This window comes from Vulpes vulpes, chromosome 11 (assembly GCF_048418805.1).
Source record: "Vulpes vulpes isolate BD-2025 chromosome 11, VulVul3, whole genome shotgun sequence".
In the NCBI taxonomy this organism is placed as follows: domain Eukaryota; kingdom Metazoa; phylum Chordata; class Mammalia; order Carnivora; family Canidae; genus Vulpes; species Vulpes vulpes.
The window spans coordinates 39505225-39520063 of record NC_132790.1 but is presented as its reverse complement, the minus strand read 5'-3'; positions in this window follow the sequence as shown (position 1 = coordinate 39520063).

Here is a 14839-nt window from a genome sequence, read left to right as displayed (position 1 = left end):
GCCCTGCACTCCTCAAGGTTTTAAATTACTGGAGAGGACAGATTAAATAAATAATTATAATAATAAATGTAAAACAATAGTTCTAATGTTCCAGTGCTATTTAGAGATACCAGTGCATGGTCCTCTGAGGATATTTATATGGGACATTTGACCAAGTCTTAACTTTTTTTTTTTTAAAGATTTATGTATTTATTCATGAGAGACACAGATGAGAGAGAGAGAGAGAGGCAGAGACACAGACAGAGGGAGAAGCAGGCTTCTCACAGGGAACCCAATGTGAGACTCAATCCTGGGACCAGGATCATGCCCCAAGCCATAGGCAGACGCTCAACCACTGAGCCACCCTGGCGTCCCGACCCAGTCTTAACTTAAGGCAAAGAAAGGATTCCCTGAATCCTTTGCCTTTTGCCAAGAAGCAAAAAGATTGGGAAAGCTAGTCCAGCCTCCACACAACCCATGTAGCTTCTCCAATGTAGCTGGAGAAGACACAGAGAAGTTACTGTGAGATAAGATTGGAGAGGCAGATGGAAGACAAATATAGCATCTTTACCTCTAACACTGAACTTGGTGTCACACACTTAGTATGTGCTCAACAAATAGTGATGACAATATATGGCTTGACTCAGGTTAGCTAAACTTTCTAACAAACATGCTAGATGCCTGCAGCTGGGTGACAGAAGCACAGAAGCCCTTATCCTCAGGGAGCTTGTATACAAGAGGCTATAACAATCTATCAGCCATAGTTGGATACTATGCGACCAACAGCCCCCCCTTCCCAAAAATAATCACAAAAACACCCCTCTAACTTTGTAGGGGGAAAAAATAAAAGGAAAATTGCTTTGTTGACTTATGGAATCTAAACACATGTTTAACCACCAAACCACAGGGAGGAGATTATATAACTGGTCTTTGGAGAAATCTGGAGCTAGAGACTCCAATGCTGCCAGGATTCTTTCTGTGTCTTGTATATGTTCTTCCATTTTAGACTATCTTTCTTCACATAAGGATATATTGCTGTCTTCAGTTTGTGAGTTCTACATTTCTTGGCTTCAGGCATTAGGCAGATGATACTGAAACTCTTTCTTATTGGACTGGCCCAATGACCCATCCTTGGAGCAGTTAATCAGGATTTGGGCCACAAAGTCAAGTCAAGGCCATTAGATCACCTGAAAAGAAAGAATCCTAACACACACATAGCAACACAGAGGAGCCTCAGAAAAGATTATGGTAAGTGAAAGAAGTTAGGTGCACACACACAGAAACTATATATTATGTGATTTCTTTTAGGTGAAATTTTGAAAAAGAAAAAACTATAGTGAGAAAAGGAGGACAAAGGGTTGCCAGAGATAGGAGGAAGAGACTGAATATAAAGGAGTCTGAGAGAACTCTTTGGGGGTAATGGAAATGTTCAATATTATTATTTTGGTGGTGGTTACACAATGTTATAGATTTGTCAAAATCCTTTAAATCATTCTCTTAAAATTAGTAAATTTTACTGTATGTAAATTATATCCTAATGAAGCCAACTTTTTAAAAAGCAATAAAACCATGTGAATGGATGACAAACAGTTCTAATAGAAGATCCTGGACAGATTATACCAAGTGTCCACCACAGATACAGTTTGGTAAGTGGTACACTCAAGAGAGTGTCCTGAAGCGAGGGGAAATGGGGGCATTGAGAGACAGTTGTGATTTACACATAAGTGAGGAAGTGTCAAATGTTTATCTGTGATTGAGAACAAAGTTCAAAAGGAGCTGTTCCCATGAAGATTCCTAGATATTTGTAAAATTCAGCAAAACAGGCATTTCAAAGAATGTAACTAGTTAAAAAAAATGTGTATATGGAACATGTTGGAGAATTGGAAATGGGCTGAGAGAGCCAGAGGGGAAGAATGAACTGAATGAGAGATAATTTCTATCCTGTGACTGAGCATTCTTAGGCAAAAAGGAACAAAGAATCCTGTTTCTTTCTATTAAAGAAGACCAGAAAATGGGAAGGCAGAGTTATAGTTTCTCTAGTTTATAGTAATTTTTTAGAGAAAAGGAAAGTTATTTCCTTCTAACTCTAACCAACCATACCCCTTCAACTTTATAACAATCAGCATACAACAGTTACTGTTGGATTCAACCTCATACCCTTTGTTGTTAGGGGATTTATATGAGACACTCATGATCATCAAGAGTGTAGTAGGGACATTGCAATCCAGGAACTGAATTCTATAGCCAGGCTGAAATTGCTGAATTTTCCTACTCCTGGATTGCCTGTGGTAGTGCATTTATATTGACAGTTGTGTTTTCTAATTCTTTTACATTTCTCTGCACTTTGGTAAAATTGAATGATGTGATTTAATGAGTTCTGGTGGAGGAATAAAAAACCTGGCTTCTCATGACTATAGCCATGCTGATTTCTTGATAGGTATAGATGGAGCCCTTCCTATGTGCTAGGCACTGCTCACATGGAGCTTATGGTCTAACAGCCAGATAGCCAAGGAATTATAAGCATTTAGTATAAGAGCTATGTTTGTGCAGATAAAGAGAACTGCAAGAGCTATTGTTACTAGCAGCTAACAGTGTTAGAAGAAAGGCCTAGAAGACATCTTCTTGAAGTCAAAATCAAGAGATGAAAAGGAGTGCACCAAGGGGAAGAGGGTAGGAAGCCTGGAGATGAGAGAAATCATAGAGTCTTAAAAACTTGGAAAATGTTCATGTTAAGAGGTTGTATCTAAGAGAGTAAAGTATGTAACTTGGAGAGTTACATACATCTGGAGTTAAAAATCTGAAGAAATTTATAATTCAATTAAGATTATATTTTATGCTAAGGGTAGTCAGTCATTTGTCACTAGTACATTGTGCATTGGAGGTCGTATTGAACATACATTATCTGTTTACTCAGTATTTATTCCCTTGGAAAACCAATCCCTCCCCACCCAGCAGTGATGTTAATACCACCACACCTGCACCACCCCAGACCCCCGCTCCAGGCATACGCCCATGACAATCAGAATGCCTCACCTCTTTGTCTCTAGTGATTTGTTCAGAGATGAGAACTTAACCCTAGCAAGCCACCCAGAGACTTAGCCATGAAATTTGATATGTACATGTCAGAGAAAAGGGATTCTCTATCGTTTAATGGGAAGCTATAACATGGAAAAGGGCTGCTGATGTGACAATCCATCTTATTACTCAATAGAGAGTGAATGTGAAGACAAAATGCAAAAGAAAGCACTGTAGAAGGGAAGGAGAGTGGCTAAAGCAGCTATCACCTTTCAACTTTCTAGTTATATGAACCAATTATCTCCCTCTTTTTCTTAAAGTAGTTTGAATTGTATTTCTTGAAATTAAAATATTCTTCATTAACACAGCAGTGATTCTGACTGCCCACAGGCTATTAATGAGGATCAACTTTTAAAACATATCTATAAGAATGAATAGTAAACTCTAAAGAGTACCTGAGTCATTATGAGACTTTTTTAACCCAAGTTCATTTGGCCATGGAGAAAAAAGTTTTTTAAACAATTATTCATACCAAATAGTGGTAACTTATTCTGCTCATTAAGTAAACTACTGGAGTACATCTTTGCATATGCTATGATTTGGAATTGTAACGGATTTCAATCACCTCTGTGTTGGGCTAAGCTCTAAATGCTGTTCTTTGTTTTTATTAGTGTATGAAACCAGCAAGTATTATGTTTGTTCAAATGTTATGGCCAAGTCTACTTAATTACTTAGACAAAAATTTTGTTTCTACCCAAACAATATTACTTTAATAGATTTGGGCATGATTTTTCTTTAATATGATTAGGATAATAAAACTTATTTCCACAGCACTGTTTCCTTGGAGATATTTATTTGTTAGAGAATTAAGGGATTCCCTGGTATTGCAGTGCATTTGCTATATCTATTTGCTATCTTATCTCCTCTCTCCAATATTTCAAGCTCTCCTTGCCAGTGCATCAGGACAAAAAAAAAATGTTTATTTTGCTATTCAAATGGTATATCATTGGTTCTGTCACATTCTGGGATGCTCACAATACCTTCCTCGGATTCAAAGACAAATGTGCCAGCATTTCCAGTCATTCTGACAACATTGTTAGGAAATGGGCTGATAAACTCTGTCTGGATCATTCACAATGCCAGATGTTCCTGGCAATATTTTGTACTGAACATCTCACTGATATATTCTAGAAATGGAAATTACCCTCAGGTTTGCAGTGTCTGATGTATTTTTTTCAAGTATTTCTTTAGTAAGCCACCTGGGTAGAATGAGTGCAGTAATAACAGCATTGGCTTTTCACTCAAAAGTTTGAAATCTTTTCTTCAAACACTATATTTTTCCCTCATTCTTCCTTGTTAGAAGTCCACCTCTGTAGTGAGGCTGAACATCTCTTTTAAGAGCTTTTCACATACATTCTGAGAACTAAAAATAGAAATGACAATTTACAAAACAAACTACAGTATGACTGACATAACAGACTATACTAAGTTATGGCATGAAACACACACTACTGAAGCCCAAATTGCTTTAACATCTTCCCATTTAGACTCATGTGTTCCAAAATAAGACCACAGATGAATTGGTCTATCCTAAGTCTGAACTCATGTTTTTCGAAGAAAAGACCAAAACTGTCTAATTGATTTGTGTTGTTTATAAATTCTGACCAACTCTTGCCCAGACCATGCTCCCTAACTTCACTCTAAAATCACTGTGTCTATTATCCTCCATCCTCAATTCCATAAGTACTTTTCCCTAAATTTTCCCTCCTGAGAACTGTGGATACCCTTGTTAGTTTTGTGCTGTCACTTGCTCAGCAAGCTTAATAAACTAGGCTTTGTGTGATCAACAGGAATCCCTGGGGATATTTACATGGGGGCTTGGACCAATCATGCACAGTGGCATTGCTTTCCTCATCATCCATCGTGGTAGCCACACTGCAATCTTTGCTCCTAGAATTGAAATCCTTGTACCTAGGGATATAATATATAGTCTACTAGTTAATGAAAAGGCATCTGAGAAGAGATGAAGAGTAGGGACTAATTCTTATTCATACACTGTTTTGTTGTTTTGTTTTGTTTTTGTGTTTTACTGAAGTGAACCAAAACCCAGTAGTTGTCAATTCTTTTACTTTTGGGCAATGGCCCTGGGTCTAAAGAAACTGTATATCACAACCATGTAAGACAATGAAGTACTCACATGTTAACAATCAAGCACAAGGTCCTGGTTTGCTCTTTCTTACCCCATTGCTGCCAAGTTTGGAACCAAGGACAAATGTGCAGAGGCTACGTAAAAGGAATCTGAATAGCTCTGCGAGCAACTGGCACCCCCCAACCAGAACATAGAATATTCCTGCTGTGAATAACTATCTTTTTCAATATAAATAACATGTCTCCTTCATCATGACCTGTGTGGTTAGACTGCATGATTATTATCCTTTGCAAACTCAAATCTACTTGAGGTCATAAAAATTGTGAAGTAGGCAAACTTTGACTTTACTAGTTATTCAGCCCATCTTTCCCCCACTCTCCTCACACTGGTTTTGTTTTTGCTATTTACTCATGTTCATTGCTGTTTTTTAGTGCCTTCTTATTGTCTTCATTTGCCCAGAATCCTTATTTTCGGCCTGTCTCCAAGAGCTAAGCAACATTCTCATTCATGTGATTTTATTTCCTGTGCTGGACTAAAATAATCAGACAAGTTTTCAGTAGCTGAATGTTCCAAGTCCAGGGGATATTTGATTTTATTGGAATATTCCTGAAAGAAAATAAATGGACCAAAAAAATCGATGTTGGTATTTCATGTATCAACCATATATTAGTTACCCATTTTTCATATGCATCATATCAGCCTTGGACAACAGTATTTTCTAATTTACTTTATGAGCACATCAAGGACTCAGTCAAACATCATGGCTTTCCATCCAATGTCTAAGCATATTCAAAAACTGCACATAAAAATTAAATAGCTTATATTGAACATAATTATGTGCTAAACTATGCATTTTATGTGTTTATCTCATTAACCTGGAGAGAATGGATTTATAACCCCCATTTTCCAGGTTTTAAGAGATTGAGTAACTTGCTTGTTATCACCCCTTTGGGAAGTGTTAGACTTTGCTCTCAAGAAGCTTTCAATCTGGCTGAATAAATAAGGATATTCAGAGAACAGTTATGTAATAACACAAAAACAAAAGACATATTTCCAGACAGTACCTTATTCATTGTCCCACTCAATTTGTGGAATCTAAATTTTCTGAATTCAAAGAAAGAAGAGATTATGATGAAACAGACTCTATTTCATAAGCTTGCTAAAGCAGATGGGTGATTACACTGGATTTCAAAATATATACAATGGTAGACTGTTTTGTGAGAAGAGTTGTGGTAAGCAGAGGGACAACACATTCTCGAAGAAGAAACTGTCCAGAGCAATAATTTAGATTATTAAATTAACAAGGGCATTTTCAATCACCAGTGAATTCCTGAATGGGGCATGGAGGATGGAGGAAAATAAGGAAGTTGTGTTGAGGAAGATGAAAAGTGTCATTTGCAGCCTCACTCTCCCTTCTTCCCCAGAGCCATGTCATATTAGAACTAAAGACTAGCAACTTAGTTTATTCTTGTGGGATGTATTTGCACTAGAAGTTGCCACAATCTAAAAAAGAACTTGGAAGGGCAGCCCAGGCAACTTCCAAAAACCAAGCAGAATCATTTGCTTATTAGCTTGGCTGTCAGTGTGTTTTTGATGTTTGCCTTTTTTCGATACTTTGAGCAGTAACAAGACAGGAATATCCACAGCTGAGAGTTAGCAAAGGAAAAATCAGTAAATATATGGCTGTAATATGGATGTGGAAAATGAGAAGAAGACTGATATTTATAAGTGCCTATGGCTGGATCATGGATCATGGATAATAAACAGAGATAACATTTGGGGGGGCACATCATTTTACTTAATTGTTACAAGTATTAAGAAGTCATTGTTATTTACCCTCTTTTTTTGCAGAAAAGAAATCTGAGGTTTAGGGAAATTTAATACCTAAATCATGAAATTACAGTAAGGAGTAAAGTCTTTATTTAAACCAGATCTCATTGATTTCTAAGTCCATGCTTTCTCAAATTTTAGCAAGCAAACATCTATAAGAATCTAATAAACAAGCTATGCAGATAATAATTCAGTTAGTGTTTCAGTTATGTATTGCTATGTTGCCCACTACCCAACACTTAGTAGCCTAAAATGACTTTTACTTGCTTTTCTTTATTCTGTGTTAGCTGGCCTTAGCTGTATGGTCCCCTGCCGCATTAGACCAGATGTTGGCTGGTTCTGCAGTCATCAGGAGGTTCTGCTGAACTAGAATTTCCAGGACAGTTCACTCAAATGGCTGCGGTTGGTGCTACTGTTATCTCAGATCTCATGTGGAGATGGAAGCTGCTGACCAATGTCCTAATTTCCTTCCACATAGCCTCTCCACATGGTCTGGGCTTTTCACAGCATGGTAACTGGGTTCTAACAGGGAGTATCCAAGTGGTCAAAAGTGTAAGGTGCAGATCTCATAAGATTCAGTCTAAATTTTCACACTGAGTTTCCATTGCCATATTCAGTTGGTCAAAACAAGTCATTGGACCAGCCCAAACTAAACAGATAGAGAAAGAAATTCCACCTCTCAAAAAAAGTGTGGCAAAGGATTTGGGGCCATTTTAAATCAACTACAACTTACTTGTCCATGGTGAAAATGGAGGTGGAGGACACAAGGGAGGGAGAAGTGAGTATCAAAAACAAAGCTCTCCACAGAGACAGAATGCAGAAAGTATGGACTTGGATTTCAAGACTGAGACTCCAAATGGACATAGAAGCAGGAAATTTCCTAACAATTGGAAACAAAGCAGATTTGACATTTATAGGTGGTTTCTCGTGGTTCCCACACTCAGGCTGCAGGAATAAATCTAGTTTAACATATTATCTGTTAATTACACTTATTTCTTAGCAATGTATCAGATGATTAGATATTACTAGAAGGTTGAGAGATGATGATATTCCTAATATTACTGGTTTGGGACCCCTCTGCAACGAAATGTTTTTAGTCAATTTCATGTGCATATATTCTGCCGTTGATATTATAATTCTTATTCCCCCGGGTAGGAATCCTGTCCCTGTTTCACAGCACTGTTTATTCTTCATGCTCAATAAATGTTGTGACTTGCCCACAGGTTCAATTTGTTCAGATTGTTGTAAAAATAAATGTGACTCCAGAGAGGTCTCCCTGTCACCCTCAGATAACCTCCTAAGCAAAAGGAGACAGAATGAAATCAGCCAACCATTTTATTTCACAAAGATCACTGTCTAGTCATTTCAAACAACAACCTTGTACTTAGTATCCTCAGTGCAGAAACCTGCAGTCTCCACTGGGGTGAAAAGTTTTATTTTACATTGACCTTTTGAGGATGGGAAAACACTTGCTGAAGAAGCAAGTTCTCATTATTAATTAGTAATTCATTATTGCATGGTTGCAAAGAAACCTTATGACCTGTTGAGACTTAAAATGGGCACAATCATCAAGGTTTCCATCATTTCAGAATAAGAAACAATTTCAGTCCAAAGTGCATGATTTCTGGAACATATTTCTAGATGTTTCGGTTTTTTTTACACCGTTTTTGAAAGCCAAGTTAAAAAAAATTAAAATGTTAGGTTGCTTTAGCCTAAAATGATTACTTTTCCCTAATATTAACAATTAAGTAGCATTTACTACTAGTTAACATTTCTTTTTTTTTCTAAGAACATAAATTTAATCAGAAAAGTCAAGGAACAAAGTTTAAACTCAGTTCTTTGGATTTTAACAAGACTTTTAAAGTGGGATATTTTTTGTTAAATGTGAAATATGTTTGGCAGAGTAAAGAAAGAGCAAATGAGTATTTAATCACTACTGAGAAAATAACTAATTATAAATCGTGTGAAGTCATATGATAGGAATAGGAAGCATGAGAACAGATACAATAATAAGGAAACCATTTGTTGTTTTTTTCATAAGCCAGGGGACAAGTGTTGCAATGAGAAAAATAAAGCTATTGATGATTGTGTTTTATTTATTTTATTATTTTTTATTGTTAGTACCAAAAATCATTGTTAGGGCTTATTGAAAATGTAGTTATCTATTTTTCAGGGTCTTCAAGTCTAAAAATAGTGCACACCCCCAAAAAATCCAAAAGGAGAGTTACTTACTTGTATTGATATATATATATATATATACATACATACAGAGAGAGACAGAGAGAGAGAGAGAGTGCTTTTGATACCAATCAATATAAACATAGTATTTGATGAATAAGTTGGAGACATAAAAAATAGTTTTAACTATTCAACTAAATTATTAAGGGATTTCTGTTTCTGAAATTCCAGCAAGGTCCAATTGCTCTGTTGACAAAAAAGAAAAAAACTTTTTTTCTAACCCTTTTAAAATGTTCTTCTCCCTTGACTTTGAGGACACCTCTGTGATCTGGTTGTTCCCCTCATCTGATCTCCTTTACCTTTATGGTCTCATTTGCTAGATCCTTTCTCTCCCCAACTCATGTTCCAGTTGCCTGTCTTCCAAATTGCGTAGAAGTCATTCAGGATTCTTGAGTGAGGATCTATTCCTACCTTGTCAATAGTTCCATCTCCTAGCACTCCCAACCCATTCACCTTTGTTCTCTTTGTGGAAGATCACACAAGCTGAGGTGCATCTCCATACCTTTGAATGTGGTCCTTCTCTTTTCTAGAATATTCTTTATATCTTTTTTACACCTAGTCAATTTTATATTGTGGTTCAAGATCCAGCTGAAGTGTTGCTTCATCTGCAAGCATTCCTCTTTAAAATTTAATCATTTTCTCCCATTTGCTACCATTTTACGTCACATGCTCCTTTCTTATCGCAATACATTGCAATGTATTCATTTGATTGGCTGCAGAGTTCCACCACTAAACTTCAGATACTTGAGGAAAAAAATCCAGTTCTTATTAATCATTGTATTCCCCAGGGCAAAAACAAGGCCTGGTGCATAGTAAGTTCCAAATGAACTTACCAAGATATAGGCATAAATGAGGGTAGAGGAAATGAATTATAAGTAAAGATAATCAGAGTTAAGAGAAACAAGGAATTAAATGTTGCAATACTAAAGTGTTATCTCTGGAAATTGGGACATTAAATGGCTGCCAGGGAAATTCTAGACACTAGAAAGGCCTTGAGTTAGGAGGAATAGTGAGAATTGCCAGATTCTTCAGAATAGGTTGGGGAGTGACCAAGAAATTGGTAGACAATAGTGATAAGACTGTGTTAAGGATGATTGACATGGAAGGGGAGAGCAACACAGTGGAAAACTAGAATATTCCTGACTCGATTACTTGTTTTTGTGAAGCAAGGGGCGTGACAGTGGGACATCTAGGTGGCTCAGTGCTTGAGCGTCTGCCTTCGGCTCAGGTCATGATCCCAAAATCCAGGATCAATTCCTACATCGGGCTCCCTGTGAGAAGCTTGCTTCTCCCTCTTCCTATGTCTCTGCCTCTCTCTCTCTCTCTCTCTCTCTCCCTGTCTCTCTCATGAATCAATAAATGAATCTTAAAAAGGGGGGGGGCATGACAGAATGAGCACCCTTGGCACTAGAGCAGGGATTGGCATATGATACCCCCAAAATCTGGCCTGCTGACTATTTTTGTAAATGAGGCTTCATCGAAACACAGCTACACTAATTCACATTTGAATTGTCTCTGGCTGTCTTTGTTACAGTGGCAGAGTTAAGTACTTACAACAAAAACTGTATGGGTCACCAAATCTAAAATATTTAGTGTATGGCCCTTTATTTTTATTTTTTTTTTATTTTATTTTTTATTTATTTTTTATGATAGTCACAGAGAGAGAGAGAGAGGCAGAGACACAGACAGTGGGAGAAGCAGGCTCCATGCACCGGGAGCCTGACGTGGGATTCGATCCCGGGTCTCCAGGATCGCGCCCTGGGCCAAAGGCAGGCGCCAAACCGCTGCACCACCCAGGGATCCCCTGTATGGCCCTTTACAGAAGAATTCTGTTGTTTTCTGCTCTAGAAAGATTCAGGCAAAGCAGTATCTTCTAATCTGTGCTAAGATTCAATTTATCTCAAGAATTAGAGAACTGTTGGGTGTGTAGTTGAGAATATAGACTGAAGAATGCTTATTGTAGATAGTGGGTTTCAGAAGACATGATGACTATTTTGAAAGGGAAGTAGAGAAGCAGGAGAGATGGGGTGGGTCAGAGAATGAGCTCTGAACAATATGGGAATGAAGATCCACCAGAAGGTGGTCTGAGAGGCTTATTTTTGGGAAAATTATCCAGGATTTCTGAGCATGGCTACCAAGACCTAATGGGATTTTATTGCCTCAAGTTTCCAAAAGGGACTCTTGGTTTCAGTTTCTATCAGAAGACAGTATAGGCTGAAGCCTCAGGTCAAGCATGCTGGGAACATGACAGTAAAATTCCACTGGTCAATACAGTGAAGGTCTGGTTGAGATCACAAGCCTGGGGATGTGAGAAGATAGATAGAGGCAATTCTACCAAAAAGAACTTAATCCTTAGGTCACAAGGCCTTGCCTGTCCCATGGATTTCTAGACCACAAACCAAAAAAACCTCATTAGATATGAATAAGCTCCCATTTTATCATGATATAATATTCTAGAGATAGACAAGAGAATTGCATATCTCTATACATACATCTGTGTATCTATGTATATATCTGTGTATCTATCTTTAGTCATGTATGTTTAGGTAGAGAAATTTGTTTTGGACATTTCAGCTGATGAATTGGTTGAGCTACACGTTACTTCAAATGACACGGCAAACAAATGAAATAAGAGTATACTATCTAAAATATAAAATACCCATGACTTCCCTGTAAGTTGCTATTTCAGTGAGCTTGGGACTGTCCATTATTAACTGACATTCAAACCACTGGACCTTATGTGAATTGAATTATCAAAACTCAGCAGTGTATTCATTACCTGTGCTATACACTTGTAAGTATGTTTATTGACCACAGGTCTCAGACTTCTTTTACTACATTGTAGTACTATTTGTTCATATTGGTAGAGTGAAAAGTAACAGAAGTCATTTAGAAGATTGATTACCTATGGTGTGAAACTGATGATAAAAAACAAATGTATTATACATCAAATATATCTAGGAGCATGGACAAGGCATCAAAGGCAGAGGGGCACCTTTGGCTCAGGTCATGATCTCGGATTATGAGTTCGAGCCCCATATCAGTCTCCATGCTTAACAAGGAGTCTGCTGGAGACTCTCTCTCTCTCTCCCTCTGCTCCTCCCTTACTCCTCCATTCTCTCCTTCTCTCTCTCTCTAATAAATGAATAAATGCTTAAAAAATGTGCCAAAGGCAGAAAAATTGAATTCAAAGTTATAAAAGCACAGTGAATAACCTTGGAATGAAGCAAAAAGATTTATATTTAATTTTCATGTAGGTTTTAGATAATGCTAAAGGAGGAAGTGACAATACAATGTGATAAGTCATAACAGGAATAGGAATAAAATGTTGCCTGGGGGAGTGACAAAAAAAAGGTTTCAAAAAACTGTTACATTTTTGTCCTAAGAAGAATGAGTAGGAATTCACTACCCATGAAGAGAGGCAGTGCTTGGCTCATATTACTTCTACCACAGAAATACCAGAAGGAAAGAAAGAATATGAAAGTCAGGTTATTTTTCAAACAGTTTGAAACATTTCTCGATTTCAGTTGCACATTGAGTGTGTGTTAATACAAATCATTGTTTATTCATCTTTTCTTCACTCTTTTATCCAATTTTTAAAAACATTTTTATTGGGATGCTGATGTATGCTAATCACAGTAGTAGATTCTGGGTAGACAAAGAAGCAACACTCAGAATGCTTACTCATTTGGGGAGACAGACAATAGGAGACCAAGCAATTTCTGGGGTAATGCCACAGCAGAGATGGGGACATAGATAGTAGTGGTTTAGATGATGCTGTCAGCATGTCTCAGGAGAAAGACTCCACTACAAAGAAAAGAACTTACTATAACAAATTCATTACAATATTATTTTTTATTGGGAAATACTTGATGTTCTTTTTAGGATAAAGCTTTGGTAGGAAAAAGGCTACCAGAAAATTATTCCAAGAAAAACTTTCTGCTTGCTGCAACAGGAATGGAAATAGTAAAAGTTTTCAAATACATTACATAGTATCTCAATGTGGAGAAGGAATTAGTTTAGCTAATCAGTTTTATTTTTTAAAGGTTATGGAGTTTCTGCACTAATTCCCATTCAAAAAGGAAATTACTGCTGACCTCTAAAGTCTCTTCTAACACTGACATTCTGCTAGTTAATAACCATTGGGAATGTTAAAAATAAACAATATTAAGTTTCACCTGAGTTTATGCAGTGCTGAGGATAACTTTTCTCTGATATCAGAATGTGTCATCTTAGAAATACCTCGAATTTCTTTAAGATCTCTTATCATATTTTAAAAAGTCACTAGCATCAAGTACACATTTGCTGAACATTTTCAAACAAATTGACTAGTAATTTAAAAAGATAAAACATATTGCAATGCTAGTTTGATAAAAACAAATAAAAGAGAAATAGTGTTATTTTGCCAGAGTATTTTTAAACTTAAAAATATAGATTATTTTAATTTATATTTAGTCATGTTTTGGGAGCTGCTTATGTATGGCTCAGCTATTTATAACAATCTGGGACCAAACATGGAACAAAATCTTCCTATATAGGAGGTACAGTTCCTGAGGGTAGAAACTGAGTGGCAGGTGCTGAAGGGAAGGGCAGGTCAGAGCCCAGCAAGCAGTTTGAGTGCCCTCTGATAATGGGGGTGGGGAGAGCACAGGAATGAAATCTTTAACTAGCAATTTTTATTTATTTTTATTTTTATTATTATTTTTTTTTAACTAGCAATTTTTAGATGTCCGAGAGAACCACCTGAGGAAAGCCTACAGCAGGTTTGCTTGCCAGATTCCAGACACTGGCCTGAGTTTTAAGGTTGAATTCTAATTTTCAGCAGGGACTCTGGAGGAGCAAGACAGGCCATCTTCTCAGAGGAACTAGGGTCTAAGACATGTGACAAAGACTTTTCAGGTCCAAGGAATGATTCAAGTGTCAGGGTTACTGGGTACAGAACATTGGAAGGATTCTGAGTTCAATGAGAAGCAAGCAGTTAAGTTATTAGGGGATTGGTCTCTTATTGAACCATAACCTTTTCATCCCTTCTACTGTCCCTTCCATATCAACTCAGGCTATTGATATGGAAAGGACAAGTCAATAGTTATAAAGATCAATTCAGATTTGAATATTTTAAACCAATACTTCTAGGGTTCTTAAAATAATTTTTAAACTGTCCAAGAAAAAGTACTTCAATTGCTCATTAGAAAGCATTTATATCTGATATGTCATTTGCAAAACTAAAAGACAACCAACAGAATGGGAGAAGATATTTGCAAATGACATATCAGATAAAGGGCTAGTATCCAAGATCTATAAAGAACTTATTAAACTCAACACCCAAGAAACAAACAATCTAATCATTAAAGACATGAACAGAAATCTCACAGAGGAAGACATAGACATGGCCAACAAGCACATGAGAAAATGCTCCGCATCACTTGCCATCAGGGAAATACAAATCAAAACCACAATGAGATACCACTTCACACCAGTGAGAATGGAGAAAATTAACAAGACAGGAAACAGCAAATGTTGGAGAGGATGCGGAGAAAGGGGAACCCTCTTGCACTGTTGGTGGGAATGTGAACTGGTGCAGCCACTCTGGAAAACTGTGTGGAGGTTCCTCAAAGAGTAAAAAATAGA